Here is a 14,990-nt window from a genome sequence, read left to right on the forward strand (position 1 = left end):
ATATTTACAGTGTTTGTGTCAATGGTGGGTTACCTTTTTTTTATTTTGCAGTTTGACCATGTACATATTCTGTAGCATTTCAGTCTACATGGTTTTTAACTCAGATTTGTTAAAATCAGACACACAAAAAAATTACAGTAAGAAAACGAACTAACGGATTTATACATTAGTGTCAGGCTGAGCACCAGAATAGCCTTTTGAGCTCACTCTCAAGCTATGTTTACAGCACATTCTTTCAGTGAATCTGGGGCCATGATGGTGAGGCCCAGGTGCAAAGCACAGGAGATGCTCCTGCCTATGCAAGTGCAGCAGCTTGGGAAGGGGTAAGGCCCAAGTGTCTGCTTTGACTGCTTCTCTGCCTGCTGAGGGGTTCTGGGGAGCACCCTGTCCATTGCTGTGCTTAAGAGTCCTTGTGAATGGCCCTATAGCAAAGGTCCACATCAGAACCTTGAAATTGCAGTGGACTCACAGTTGTTCCTTGCAGATGGTAGAGACTCTCTTCTACCTTTAATATGCAATGTATAGAAAAGAAAGTGGTATTGCATATTTTCAGTTTCAGAGCTTCATACTCTGTTTTTTTCCTTATTCTTCAGTGTGCAACTCTTCACACCCTGGCAGGGGTGTGTTGGCTAAATTCTTTATTTAAAATTAGCTGATTTTACAGAGATTTTTCCTTTCATGTTAATGAGGAAAATGTCAGGGAGATCCAGTTCTACCATCTTTAAAGCTCTAGTATTTAGAAGAGGTAGTACATCTGTGATGTATTATTTATTAAATTATATATTATGATTCTTTTGTGCGAACAAATCAAAATTGACTGTTTTGCCAATATTAATTCCCCACTGGTGGATCTCACAGTACAGTCTCTTCCGGGGACAGGTCCAGTTCCTCAGGGAAGTAAATAACTCAATGATTTACTGATAAAGCCACCCAGTATATATATCACCTATGTCTCATACATCACTGTCACAGGCAACAGCTTGCCTTGCTAAGTGATTCTGTGTTGCTCTTTTTGGACTTCTTTCTCATGTAATCAGGTCATTCTACAAAATAATATTGCTCATGCTTATATGACTGGATGTAGTTTTAAACTGCAGTTCAATAAACCTGACTATAATGGTTGTTGTTGTGAAGTTATAGATGGCTTATCATTGGAAAAAAATTGTTGATTGCTGTCAGTAACTGTGCTGTGAATTCTCCTCATAAATTCCAGGATGGTTCTCTGAATCCTTTAAAACCTTTTAGGGTTTCTGCTCTAATGAGACATGTTCAAAGTCAAGGAGTAGTACTTACATTTTAAAGACTAGGATTAAAAACTAGATGATCTAAAACGAGATATAAACTTCTAGATTAAAAAATGGTTAGGTATTTCAAACATATAAGTGCTTTAGTTTTGAGACTACTCTCTAAAAAACTCCATGGAGCAGCTAAAGATGCTTACCATTCTGTCAATAGCTCTTGCAGCAAAAATTATAACCAAGTTCAGAGAAATTTCCACATTATTTATAGTTCAGAATTGCTTCAAAGAAATGTTGCTCTAAATTGGAGGGGGATTACAATTGCTGATCTCAGCAATAAGGCTTGGATTCACAACACCTGAAGGCACTACACTGACCTACAGCAAGAGCAACTTAATCAAAATTCAGGATCTGAGCCTACTTTTCCTGAATTCTGAAAACAGCAAGGGTGAAGGGAGAGTGTTTTCTAGCTAATTGAATGCATTTAGTATTCTTAATTCATTGCATCCAGGAATGGTATCCTACATAACTTCAGGTATTCCCTTAAAATAACTCAACTGAGAGTGTAGTCAGAGATTTTTGCACTCTGAGTGGAGAGATGAGCCCCTCTATGAGGCAATTCAGACCAGCTGATTTATGGCTGTGGCCTTCTGAGGCTTGGGAGCACTGGGACAAGACTTTGCACACTCTTGTCTCCACTGGGAATAAGAGCATCTGGATTGCCTAAGTCAATTTGGATTTGTTTTTACAGCCCCAAGGGACAGTGCTGGTAATCTGTGAGGGACATAGGGCAGTTCAGGCCCTGTCTTTTCAGTTAAATACATCAAGCATACTAAACAGTCTGTGCTGTGTTTACCTGAGTTTGCCTCTTGTTATCCTCATATAGCATTGCTTGAAAATTGAAGAGGGAAAGTTTAATTTTACACTATAGTAGATCTTTTATGCTGCCTCCCCCATCCCTTAAGGAATTCCCTAACTGCTTGACAGTTCTCCTGAGCTGCTTAAATCCTAGGGTTGCTGTAGACCTTAGATACCAGAGTTTTTGGCACCTCTGGGTATCACAGGCCTAAAAGATAAGTGAAGGCTGGGAGACCAGTCTAAGTGCAGTGCCTGCCTTGTCCACCCCTCTGAATTGCTAACATGTTCCATAGCTGTATTTTGGGCTCCTTGGGTGACGTCTCCCCAGTCACCTCTGTTGGAAGGCACTATCTTTGAGCAATATGGGCTGCAGTCTGTTGGTGCCATTTGATCTTGGACCAGGGATTGCTCCTTGGCCTCATTTTTTTAGCAGTAGAAACAATATATGTGTAGTTACTTATGACCTCAAAACAGTTCACGTAGATGAAATTCAGGTTTTTTCCTCCCCTAGCCCTGATAAGTATGCTCAGAATGGAAACCCCTTTTCTGTACATGCATCAACGTTCTTTCTTTACTGGGGAAGATGAAGCATGTAACTGACTTCTCATATGATGTACTGGCTAAGATTTACCTCTGGAGCTGGTTGAACCATGTAGATCTTCATAGAGTAGCATTCCCGTGAAGCTGGTGTCAACAGAATGGACAATGAGAACATTTTGTGGAGAATATATTCATCCTTAAGTTGACATTTAGCGTGTTTTTAAGGAGAGAATGCCTGGTTTTATTATTTTAAAAAGATAATCAGTTAAAATGTAGTAGTTCCTACAGGGTGGTAAATATTTCCTGAGTGTAGCTTGTGTTCTGAAGTCAGTTATTAAACTGTTTGGGACCCATTTATGGTGCTGGCTCTTGCACAGGGTCACGTACTTCACAGATGGTTTCACTGATGTCAGAATGAAGTAAGGTACAAATGAATAACAGAGCAGTATTTGTTTCTGGTCAGAAACTTTTACTTCTACAGAATTTGTCTAAAACTGATGATTCCTCTAAACCAACAACAACAAAAAAAGGAGCAAAAGAGATTTGTTGCTTTGTTGAAGATTACGCAGAGAAAGTAGAAAACCCTAAAGGGGTGCTTCCCCTTTGACTGACTGCTAGATAAAGAGAGAGCTTTCAATCTTCATTAAAAAACAAACAAACAAAAAAAACCAACAAAAAACAACCCCCCTAAAAACCCCCAAAACCAAATAACCCAAACAAAAAAAAAAGACAATATAAAAAGCCCCAGACAGTTTCAACTGAGTGGGTGAGTACAGCTGGTGTTAGATGTAAGCTGATACCGACAATGTGTTTGGAAGGACAAACAGAAGGGCACATCTTTCCAAATAGGAAAAGGAACTGAAGTTAGGTTTTTCTTTAAATGACACTTTTTAAAAAAAATATATCTAGAGATGCTTAAAATTATATATTTTTAGTTTGAGTTCATTGTAAAATCCATTTTTAAATATGTCTGAAAATATATATTTTTCTAGGTACCTATCTTTCAGACAGGAATTCTATTTGCAGCATATTTTTCTTAAAAAGGTTTTTCATTTCTGCATAAAAAGCTTATTAATTATTTGTAACTGCTTGTCATCATATTCTGATAATAGAGGCCTGGTTATGGATAAAAGCTACCACATCCCTATTTTGGGTCATATAGATTATATATGTATGTGTATATATATATACATATATACGTACACAATTCCTGGTGCAATATTACCCAAAGCATCTCCTTTCTCTCTGTACACAGGACCAAAAGTGCAGGCACATCATTTATTGATAAGACAAAAAGAATGTAATGAAATTATCAATGTTCTTGAATTAATTATGAACATGATTAAGAAAGCTAAAATCTCAGGAGCCAGGATCTCATTACCCATTCAGTCTTAGGGATTGCTTTCATTCAGCAAGGCAAAAAGGCTTTGAGCAGTCCCACAATTGCCTTAGTCTCATTTATTTGTGGTAGTATTAAGGTTTATTTGTTTTCTGGTTTGCACTTCTTCTGAAATTATTTCTCTTAGTTTATTCATTTAACAAAATGTTCCTTCCTGTGACACCGAAGAAAGTGTCTATAAGGCCTACATAGGTTCTTCAGTCTGCAAACCTCCCTTTGAGAACATTTCTTTCAACTCACATTGCTGGAGCTCCTAAATATCTTTCAAGGTAAGTCTGAGAATGTAGCCAAAAAAGTTCTTTCAGATTTATGTCTGCAGCTGTACTACGGTACTGTCTGATTCCCATTCAGCTCGGAGCCTTAATGACATCATTATTACGCTGTCTGAACCAGATTTAACTTGGAGCCTGCACTATATTGTTACTTATCTTCCTTCCTATGTGGGAGATTCAGTATTACTTTGCTTAAAAAATAAAAATGATCAGGCAATGGTGTTGCAGTGTTTCAGAGACCAAACTTTCAAAAACTGGGGAGTCCAAATCAGTGTTGGATACATGCAAGCATGTCTATTTTAAATTAATTTCTTGGTCTAAACGATTACAGTCAGGTAATGCTTTTCTTGCACAATTGTCTGAATGAGAAGTGTCATGTGCAGCTGATTTATTTAGAGAGTTATAATGCACTGTACTGCTTAAAAATTTTGACTTTTCCCCTTTACAAGGCCCTTCTGAATTTCTTTTATTGCAGGATTTGTCCCCAAATAAATGCCTGAATGATGGGGCAGAATTCTGGAAGTAGCCCTGCAGAAATAATGCACTTAGGATTTTTGAATACAGAAATAAAACCTCTTTAGCTAAGAAGCAGAGATCTAACAGACTACAGGGTTTTGTTGGTTTTTTTGTTGTTGTCCTTCTATTATTAGAAGTTTGCTACTTTTTTTTTTATTGTTTCAGCTTTTTGTTCAAAAAGAAGAGGAATCTGTAGCCCTATATTTGGTACAAGCAATTATCTACCAGAATAGACCAAGGACAGCAAAGAACATATTTTAGATTTAAATAAGTGCTGTCTGTGACAAATGAGAAAGATTGATTCTGGTTGTTTTCTCCATTATGCTTTGATATAGTGTTTTACTGCCTTTCCTATTCTCAGTTAATAAATATAAGCAAAATGCAAAGCAATTAATTTGCTCAGAGTATGTACATCACCTAAATGGGACAATAAGACTGAAAAAACAATGTTAATGCTTTCCTTCCTCTTGGTAACCTTGAAATGTAGGATTACATTTACAGCCTTGAAAAAAAGCATATACAAATACTACTGTTCTTCTGTTTCTGTAGGTCTGCAGACCTATAAAATGGCACTGTGTTTAAAGAAATAAATGTAGTGGAATTTTTGTTAAAACTGACACCTGAAAGTCATTCATATTACCAGCATATTCATCCTATGGCAACTAGAAAATAATATTCTGGGGGGTTTTTTTAAGATTCAGGGATGTGGGTTATTTAAATTTATGTTTAAGTGAAAGATTTTACCATCAATACAATTCTTTGTTGTCTGCTTCAAGATTTCATATTTTATTTAAAAAATGGCTATTGAAGATAATTTGACATACTCAAAAACTATACTTCATTGCTCTGGGCCTGGTTTTAGCTTTCATTTTGCTAGTGTTAAAGCAATATATGATATAAAGAGCATAAATTTTATTCCTGAATCAGAAAGAAGAAAAAAAGGATTTTTCTCCTTTTTAAGATTTTTTTAAAAAGGTACTGAAGGTAGAGCTTTTCAATTTCATCTCTTTGCGAAGAACTGAAAATATATCTACCAGTTTTGATATTTCTCTCCCATACCAACCTTAAAAAGTAGTATTCTGTAGATGCAAGAAATTGATCAACTTAGAGAGCAGTTTCCAGTGTTACCAAGAGAGAGAACTTCAGAAGCATATTTTTAGGTACCATGTCTCCCTTTAGCACTTGGATATTTTCTGATGCTCAAGCAAAATAGTTTGGAGGATCAAATTTATTATCTAATAGGAAATATACAGCTACCAATAAAGGCAGGAGTAAATAAATAGTTTGTCACCTGTATGGTTTGAACCTTGAAAATAAATGTATTTCTTTAAACTATATTATCATAAGAAAATACACTGTTTTGTTTTATTGATGTTGCAATATATTTCTAATACAAAATTCATGCTGATTTTGTTATCTCAAAGAGTCCACGTTTGCATAAAGTACTGCAAAAGCACTTACTGAACTAAAATTACACAGTTTAATGGGAAATGTTTAAATCAAAGAATCAGTAAGAGTGTAACCTTTTGCATTTGTGGAGAATACTAAATTGCACTAATTAAAATAGTTCATATGTGGAAGGTTTTTCATTTGGTCTGTGAACCTTTGTAATGCAGGAGAAAAGTCAGAAATACTGACTTTTTACATGTACTTACCCTATCCAAGATTTTTTTTTGATTTGTGGTGGGGAAATGGATTTAAAATAAAGGTAGGAAGGTATCTGCATAGTTTGGATCACCGGAGAAGGGTTATGGGAGGATTACAAAGTCAGGCTTTAAACAAGCTATGAGAAAATTAGGATCAGAAACAAGCAGCTTGTTTACTAGATTCTGAATTTCTTTTTTTTCCTTATTATTCTTCAGAGGAATAGTTCAGAAATAAAGACAACGTCTCCAAAATAAGTCACAAGGGAATCCAACAAGTTTGAGGTCCTCAGATTACACATGCTGATCATATGTCACTTCGATCCCTTTAACTCCTAAAACATGGGGGACTGACTGTGGTAATCAATAATTTAGCTCAGACTGACTTTGGAAAGAGCAGGATCAGCCCCAGGATAATTATGAAGGTGACCATTTAGTACGTACAACTGCTTGAGCTGAAGTTAGTAGTGAGAGGATGTTGACCATGTATATTTTTTATGTGCTCCTCTAATCTCTGGGAGAGCCGTGTTTGTCTGGTGGACCTCTCCTGGCTGGGGGCCAATTGGCATTTCCCAGCTGTGTCAAACTGAGTGCAGTAGGTTTTTTTGTCTTTCTAAACACTAATCAAAAAGTAATGCTTAGAGACCTCTGTTATTTAAGTACTGGCCAAATTAGCAAATCATCTTTTAAATGAATTTCATTTGGAATGTTTTAAAACTGTATTTAGCCCCCTTATTTTTTATTTTATGAAAAAATATAATCAATGCTTTTAATGATTTTTAATTGAAACTTAGGGGGGACTCTCCATTGATATGAAGTGAAAACACTAAGAAGTAAAATAGCTGTGGCTTGCTAAACTGCTACTTTCATTTTACTTTTGGAAGTTCAAGAAAAGTTACAATTACATTTTCCATTGCAAAGAATAAAAATATCTTCAAAGACAAATAAAATCTGAAGACTGCCTTCCGATAAGTGTTTCGCCAGAAAATTTCAGTGAATAGTATTTAGATGTTGACTTTTATAAAAAAATAAATTTTCAAACAAATTGACAGCAAGATGATTTTAGACTGGCTCAATTAAATTCCTTCTGCGTACAATGTTCTAATTTAGTTCAAATTAGAATTTTCAAGAATATTGTATTTTACTGCTGCATTTCCTCCACACTTCTGTTGGTGCTGCTACTTAGATTCAGTGTGTATCACATCTGGTAGCAGAGAAGCAGTTTGCATTACTTTCAGAAGAAATAATTTTGCGAGGAGGTCAGCTTTGTTCTGAACGGGTTAATCAGAACTACCTGCTTTAGATTGATTTAAATCAGTAATGGATCTACTCATAAAGCTGCTGTTACTAGATATTACACTGCTATCTTAGTCCTTTGATAGCCCTGATAAGAAGTGCTTACCACAGAGGATGCTCCTAAAGGACAGATATTGTTTCCTGTACCTCAGGGAGTAAAATGCCATACTGCTGGATCAGGAACTTTTACTAACAGCAACTAAATTCAGGCCTTATCAAGTTACAGCACAAACTGCACTCATGTTTTATTATTCTCATTAGAGATTTAAGGACTAATTCCAGTTGTTAGCACTTAGCAGTTTAATGTTTTCCATAGATAAGAATTAAGATTCTTCTGGGTAATTTTTTTTTTTGTTTGCTAAAGCTTGCAAAATATAATGTGGGAATGCACTCACTGATGCAATACAACTGGATTTCTTAAATGTTTTTAGCAGACAGTTTAAAACATTTAGATAATAACTAAATTAACTGAATTTTTCAAATTAAAAATATATTCCTTTTCAATCAAATAGGGGTTTTAAAGTTAAAAGAAAAACAGATTTTACTTTGAAAAAAATATGGTACTAATATTGTTAATGCTTCAGCTTTTTATGCATTACTAATGCTTTCAAATAGATGCAGATCAACGAAGGTAAGATAAAAAATTTCAGCATACAGAAAATTATTAGTTGAACCAAGATATTACAAACCCTTCCTTACAAGCAGTGAAGTCATTATATTTTTGAGTCAGAAAAGGAGGAGATATGGATTAGCTATGTTCCTACTGAAATGATATATTCAAAGAGATAGTAAATCTTAAATTTTCCATCCATTAATTTCTCAAGAGATTCATGAAGAATTATGAATTATGTGAGACAAATAATGATATATTTGCATTAGGTCCACGAAGGTAATGATGTCACAGGAATGACTCTGTTTTTCCATGATAAGGCGACTTATGAAACAGAAGCTGAGGTTTCATTACCTCAACTTTCTAAGTTTAACTTGGTTTGAAAAACTAAGATTCAGGATCTCGCAGATGGGTTTCAGAGTTGCAAAGCACCACTAATCCCAGCCACAGTCATGGCACACACTTCTGCTCACAAAACTGATCAGCTTTTGGAAATTAAGCATTGACTTGCCCATGGCTTGTCAGTCTCCATGTCTCCCAGTCGTTCTCTCGGGTCATAGATATTGCAGATACTGCAGGCTTAGTTAGAAAGACCTTACATCTTAGGAAGTTGAGTTAGGGCAATTAAGTCTACTTATCTAAATAAGTAATATCATTTACTATAGTCCTCCTGGATCCAATAATCATAATTTACAGTCCTCACATGCTATGAAATTTTGGTGTGTATACTTAAATTTGTTGTATTCTGTTTGGATACATTTCTATTTGATTTCTTTTTACATTTTCTCTCTAACTCATTGGACATATCCTATTTGAAATGTTTTCTTTGGGTAATATTACTTCATAAAGGCAGATCCTGTAAGAGTATCGCAGCTAATCAATAATAATTGTTGTTAGTAATTGATTAGCTATGACATTGCATTTGGAAGACGTTTTTCATGGAGTAGCAGTACCAGGAATAATAGGATAAATCCCACTGACTCAGAGACTTGTTTCCAGAAAAGCTTCTAAATAGGTGTATTTCAGTATTGTTTTCAGCTGGGCTATACAACAGCTAATTTCTTGGATAGTTTACTCTCTATAACAAGGTGAAGCTTGCTATTGGTACACTTTGCTATCATGCAAGACTGTTTTCCTCTGGTAGTTTCCTTTTGAAGTTTAAGGTTGTACATCTTACAGCCATGGTATTGGGTGTAATCCACCCCCATATAAAAAATAAATTTATTATGAGGATTTCCCACTAGATGTCTTGGAAAACTTACATATAGCTGTTCTGTATCCAAAATGCTGTTCAGTAGATTTTCCAAAGCACCCAGGTAACAGCTGGCGCAGGCCATGTGCCAGCCTTGACAGCCCATATGCTCTCTTTAGTGCTGTAATTATCTCAACACAAAACTCTGATAACCCAGTCTACAGGGTCCAGTTTCACTAGGTTAAATTGACTCAGTGGCTTTGTTAGTAAGTTTCTTTGGCACAGTAAGAACTTCATCAAGACTTTAAGTATTGTGGCAGGCTTGGAAAACCAATATGACTGCTAGTTTCAAGACAGGTGTCTTATTAACCCTAGGAGATTGTAGGTTTCAGTTCATTATAGCGGCACCCAGCAGCACTGCTACAGTTAAAGGTCTGTCGTCTTTTCCATTATATGTCCTCCTTTTCCAGAAGACTTTCTGATTCCTTTGGTTTGACCTGCTTTGGGCTATATTTTGACATAAGACTCCTCAGCCTAAAATTTTTCTTTTTCAACAAAATTTGATCAAAATTGATTTAGTTGTGGGATTGTTTGGTTGGGTTTTTGTTGTTTATTTTTTTGGTTGTTTTTTTAAAATTAGAATAAGAGGAAAAAATAACACTTTGCTTAGTTTTTATGCTGTTTCCAACTTGAGAAGATTATGGATATTTTTTTTCTAAAATAAACACTCTGGATGTCATGGGTTTGTGCAAATTTCTTAAGTCAAAAAAGAACGTAAATAGAATCAATTAGGATCTACTGTATTCCACATTGTGAGCAGAGGGAAGAAAATTGAGTGAAGGTCAATACCACAACTGTTTTATTCTTCAATTTCTCTGTAAGTACCAGAGGACAATATGTTCAGCTGGGAGAGTTTATCCAAAGTTTCTCCTAATATCTTTGCAATGCCTAAGCCAAAATGCAGGGAAGAGGAAATAATAGACCTATGATTTTTGTCTGACTTGTGTGCTACTGTTATTGGTTCAATTCCTTTTGGACAGGTACTAGTGTCACTACTGGATGCTTGGATAGACCCCCCCCTAGTAGCTGATACATATGGGTCTCATCCAAAGCCAAAAGAAGTCAATGAATTCTTTCCATTAGGCTTTTAGTCTGGCATTTAGTGCAAGTGAATTAACTAGAGGTGGTCTCTGTGATTCAGATAGATGACGGGTAAGCGTGAAGGAAGCTAAACCATTGCCTGCGTAGGTCAAAACTACTTGTCTTGTGTATTCAGAACCCTTAATTATTCTCCCATGGTGAAGGATCTTCTTACACTGGTGAGGTAAGTAACACCTCACTACTTGGTAGATGATAGCTGTCCACAGTCCTCTGTTTGGGAACCTGACCTTTTTGGTTAGTGTAGGGGGTACAGGACAACTTTTAAAGCTCTGTGAATTGTGTGCTACCAGTTGCTGAAATTAGATAGTTGCAGTTTGGAAGTAAGCAGACTCCAGCTTCACTCTGCTGGAAAAGAAACAAAAGGACTGTCGTTATCTAGCTGTCTTCCGCAGGTAGTCAGGCAACTAAAGTCATCATTTATATGTTGTCAGGAGTACTCACCAAATTTATTGACTTGCACATTATTCTCTGCAAATAACTTCTAGCTGCTCTCTTCATATTATAATTAAAACAGCAAGGACTTTAATCATTTATGAAATTTTAAACTACATACTGAATATAAATGTATCATTCAATGTGATAGAATGAATTAAATTCATCATTGTCAAATAAATGTATGAAAGATGAAATATCTTTCATCCCACATCATTATCCAACAAAAAGTCTGTTTTCCAAGACTGTAGTATAGCATATGGTTTGTATCATCTTTAGTGCATTTCCAGCAGACGAAAGAATTTCAAAATACCTTTAAGAAGTACATTTTTCAAGGATTGCATTTTTAATAACACCTAGCTTAGACCTTAAAAATGTTAAATGTTAAAAATGTAAAATCTGACCACAAGGAAGCACTTGCTCTTCATTAGTACTGAGTGGTGTCACCTAATGTGCAAGTTGTGTACAGACTGTCTTTCATTACCTAGTGAAATGGTTTCTGACAGTCTCATGTCTTTTATGTACAAAAGAGATGGGCTGCTCTTTGCCTTTTGCTCTGCTGTCCCACTGAAACTATGTCCTAATGCAGAATCTATGAAGCTGTTGGAAGTAGAGGACAGATTTGGCTTGAGGGGAACTCCAGCATTAGTGATGGAAAAGAGGACCTGGCACTGCAGCTCCCACACGGTCACAGTGCTGTGACACTGAGCAAAACATCTATCTCTAAGAGTAGTCTCCTCTGCCTCCTGTTGATTTTATGTGGTCATAAGATTTGGAAGTGACTCCAGAGATCATTCCATGAGGTCATGCTTTCTTCAGAAAGAATCAATATGGGAAATAAAATATGGTAAAATATCTCGTTTGTCTCATGGAGCTGTCCCTGAAAAAACCTCATCCAGCTTCTATTTGCCCTTCCACATTTTCACAAAAACAGCTGAAGACCAAACTCAGAAAAACTCTTTCTAAAGACATGACTGATACCTATGCTTTTTGAAACTGTTATCCTGTCCTGAAACTTTTCCTTTCTCAACACCTTATATCCATATTTTTTCTTGGAATCAGTTTATTGTTCTGCATCTGATTCTCATAGACTCCTGTGAGTGCCTCCTGTCTTCTCTGTTTTCCCAGTGACTCCTGCAAATCATCTTGTCATTACAGATAAACAAGTGGGGAGTTTCATTCTTGAAAACTGAAGCAGCAGTTCTGGAATCTTGTGCTCAGAAAGTGTACAAAGTACCAACATCAGAGAGCTTCTCCCTACACCACCATCCTTTGGGGGGTGGGCAGTCCTCTTGAGTAGATGGATTGTGACAGACCAATTTTTTTCAGTCAATTACTTATAGATTAAAGCTTTTGCATGCTGGACACTTATCTTTATAGAGGAGCTCATGCTGTATAGATCATTGAACAGTCATCAGATGGCGTATTTTGGACTCCTGTTTGAAACACCAAATTGCCAAAATGATTCTGCAGAGAGGGCTGGATCCAGTCTCAGTTCATTACAGATGTAGATTGTATTAAAATCACTGACCTACAATTTATTCTGAGTTGACAAATACTTAAATTAATGAAGCAATCACTGTCTTGAAAGACTCCAACAATATATTCTGAATTCAGAGTTAATATGCCAGCAAAAAGAAATTAACAAAATGTATTTAATGTTTCTCATTTGTATTAGAGACATCACCCTCCTTTTTCACAAGTAGTATAAATTAGATGCTTTTTCACTGTATGTATTATTTGTATAGCATTTGGCCATATATCAGGATGAAATACAGTTCTCTAATTAGCTTCTTCCACGTACTTACAGTTACCCCAGGCTGCTGATCACCCATATGAAAGCAAATGTGGCCCTGGTGATTGTTTGTACATGCAATTGGACAGCCATGGTAAAAATCTTTCTAAAGCTTTCTTGTGGCTCCCAACCACAGTGTGAGCGGTAATCGTCAGAGACAATTCACAAGAATCAAGCAGTTTGCTTGTTTTGGTGAAGCACACATAATGAAAAAAGACATTTTAGGCCTAATCATATCTTTCTAATAGCTTTATGATGGGTTTCCTTTATATAGAAGTATTTTATTAGGTCAGAAATATAATTTTCATGATAATTCTCAAAATGAAAAAAGAGAGTAGAAGTAAAGTACATTGGCTAAACCCTTACAGTTCTTTTTCTCTTGCTTCCTAGTATCGTTTCAAAGACTAGAAGGTGATGTGGTATTCCTTCGTGTGCTGTTTAAAGTCAGGAGCGGCAATATTTAGCACATGCTTGGGCAGCCGTGTTTGAAATCCATGTTTCCTCTCTCTGGTGTTCTGATGTGCCTTTAGGGGATGCTTGCCTGTTTGTAGTTTGTTTTCTTTTGTTTAAGGTTTCAGCTACTGCATTGACTAATGATTATATAGCAGTAAACTCTCGTCCCTGCTAAATTCAGAGGTAATGCCTCAAAAGCATTTTTCCCCTGTGTGACATAAAACAATAAAAGAACTAGACAATCCCCTTTTGAGGAAGAATAATCCTTTGTTTAAAGAAAAAAAAAACAACAAGCATCTTCTTGATGCCAGAGGGTGTAAAATTCAAATCAAAGATTAAGCTAATTGATAAAAATAAAACAAATGTCTCACAGTATAATCCTCTTTAGGCAGACCTAACATTTTTTGCATTAACAAGTCTCCAATATTAATCACCTCTGTTGTTTGGTATTATATTACAATTGGTTTTGAACTATGTAGTATCCATTTGATACAGAGGTAACATGGGACATACCCAATCTGAATTTCATCTCACTTGTAACTCTAAAATAAATTTCTGTCCTTCAGTAATGTCACCTCAGTAGAGAACTGATGGGACCTTGTAATTCAGGGATGAAAATCAACTCATTGCTAATATAATTTACCTGTATAGTTTCCTGTATTTAATATAAAAAATTATAAATCTATAATTTTAAGAGGATTTTGGAAAAAATCCTTACATCTTCTCACTGAGGCATTAATTTCTACATTCAGCTAACCTATTGAAGAATTTAAAAAAAAATTCTAATTTTTCTAATTAGCCAGTCACTTAAAGAGAAAAAAAAAAGAGTAAGAAAGAAGTTAATGTGCTGTTTAATTACATACTGCCAGGATCTTCTGAGCCTTTCTATAATGTGTGATAAATTCAGCATTGCCAATTTAGATCTGTTGTTTGCCTAAAATATTAGCAAATAACTATGAATGAAAAGTTGGTTCAATTTGGAAGAAAACCTCACAGCAAAGAGGAGAAAGTGAAATGTGGTTAAACTACCATTTCAGCCACAGTTTGCAATTGTTGAATATGTTTGTGTTGAACATTTTTTTTTTATTAGTAGGAGTTTAAAAGCAATAATTATTCACAGCTTCCTTTTTATCTAAGTAATACCAGAGGTATCAGAGATCAGTTTTGTATTTAGCTTTCAGTAGACTTTTTTTTTCCGTTTCTATTTTTTTCCTACTGCCTGTACTTCTGGGCTTGCAGTCAATTACCAGCATAAAACTGAAGGGACAATTAGCCCCTGATGCAAGTGCTATTGCTGACATGTCTGAATAAATATAGAGTAATTATAGACTAGATATCCAGGATTGCAGTCTGTCACATCTTTCTTATTTAGCTCGGTTTGTGGAAGTGGCATCATGGCCACTCTGGTAAACACGCACCCTATCAAAAGCCAGAGAGTTTCTGTTTGTAGGCTGGAGCCTACTCTGCTCTTTTGCAATTGATTATGTCCTGAGTTGGCAATGAACACAAATACAATGACTGGGTTGAGTCTTATGATAATTTGAACCATTACGTAAACCTAATCCAAAAGATAGACCAGAAACTA

This window comes from Lepidothrix coronata, unplaced genomic scaffold (genome assembly GCF_001604755.1).
Source record: "Lepidothrix coronata isolate B3197 unplaced genomic scaffold, Lepidothrix_coronata-1.0 Scaffold295, whole genome shotgun sequence".
Lineage (NCBI taxonomy): Eukaryota > Metazoa > Chordata > Aves > Passeriformes > Pipridae > Lepidothrix > Lepidothrix coronata.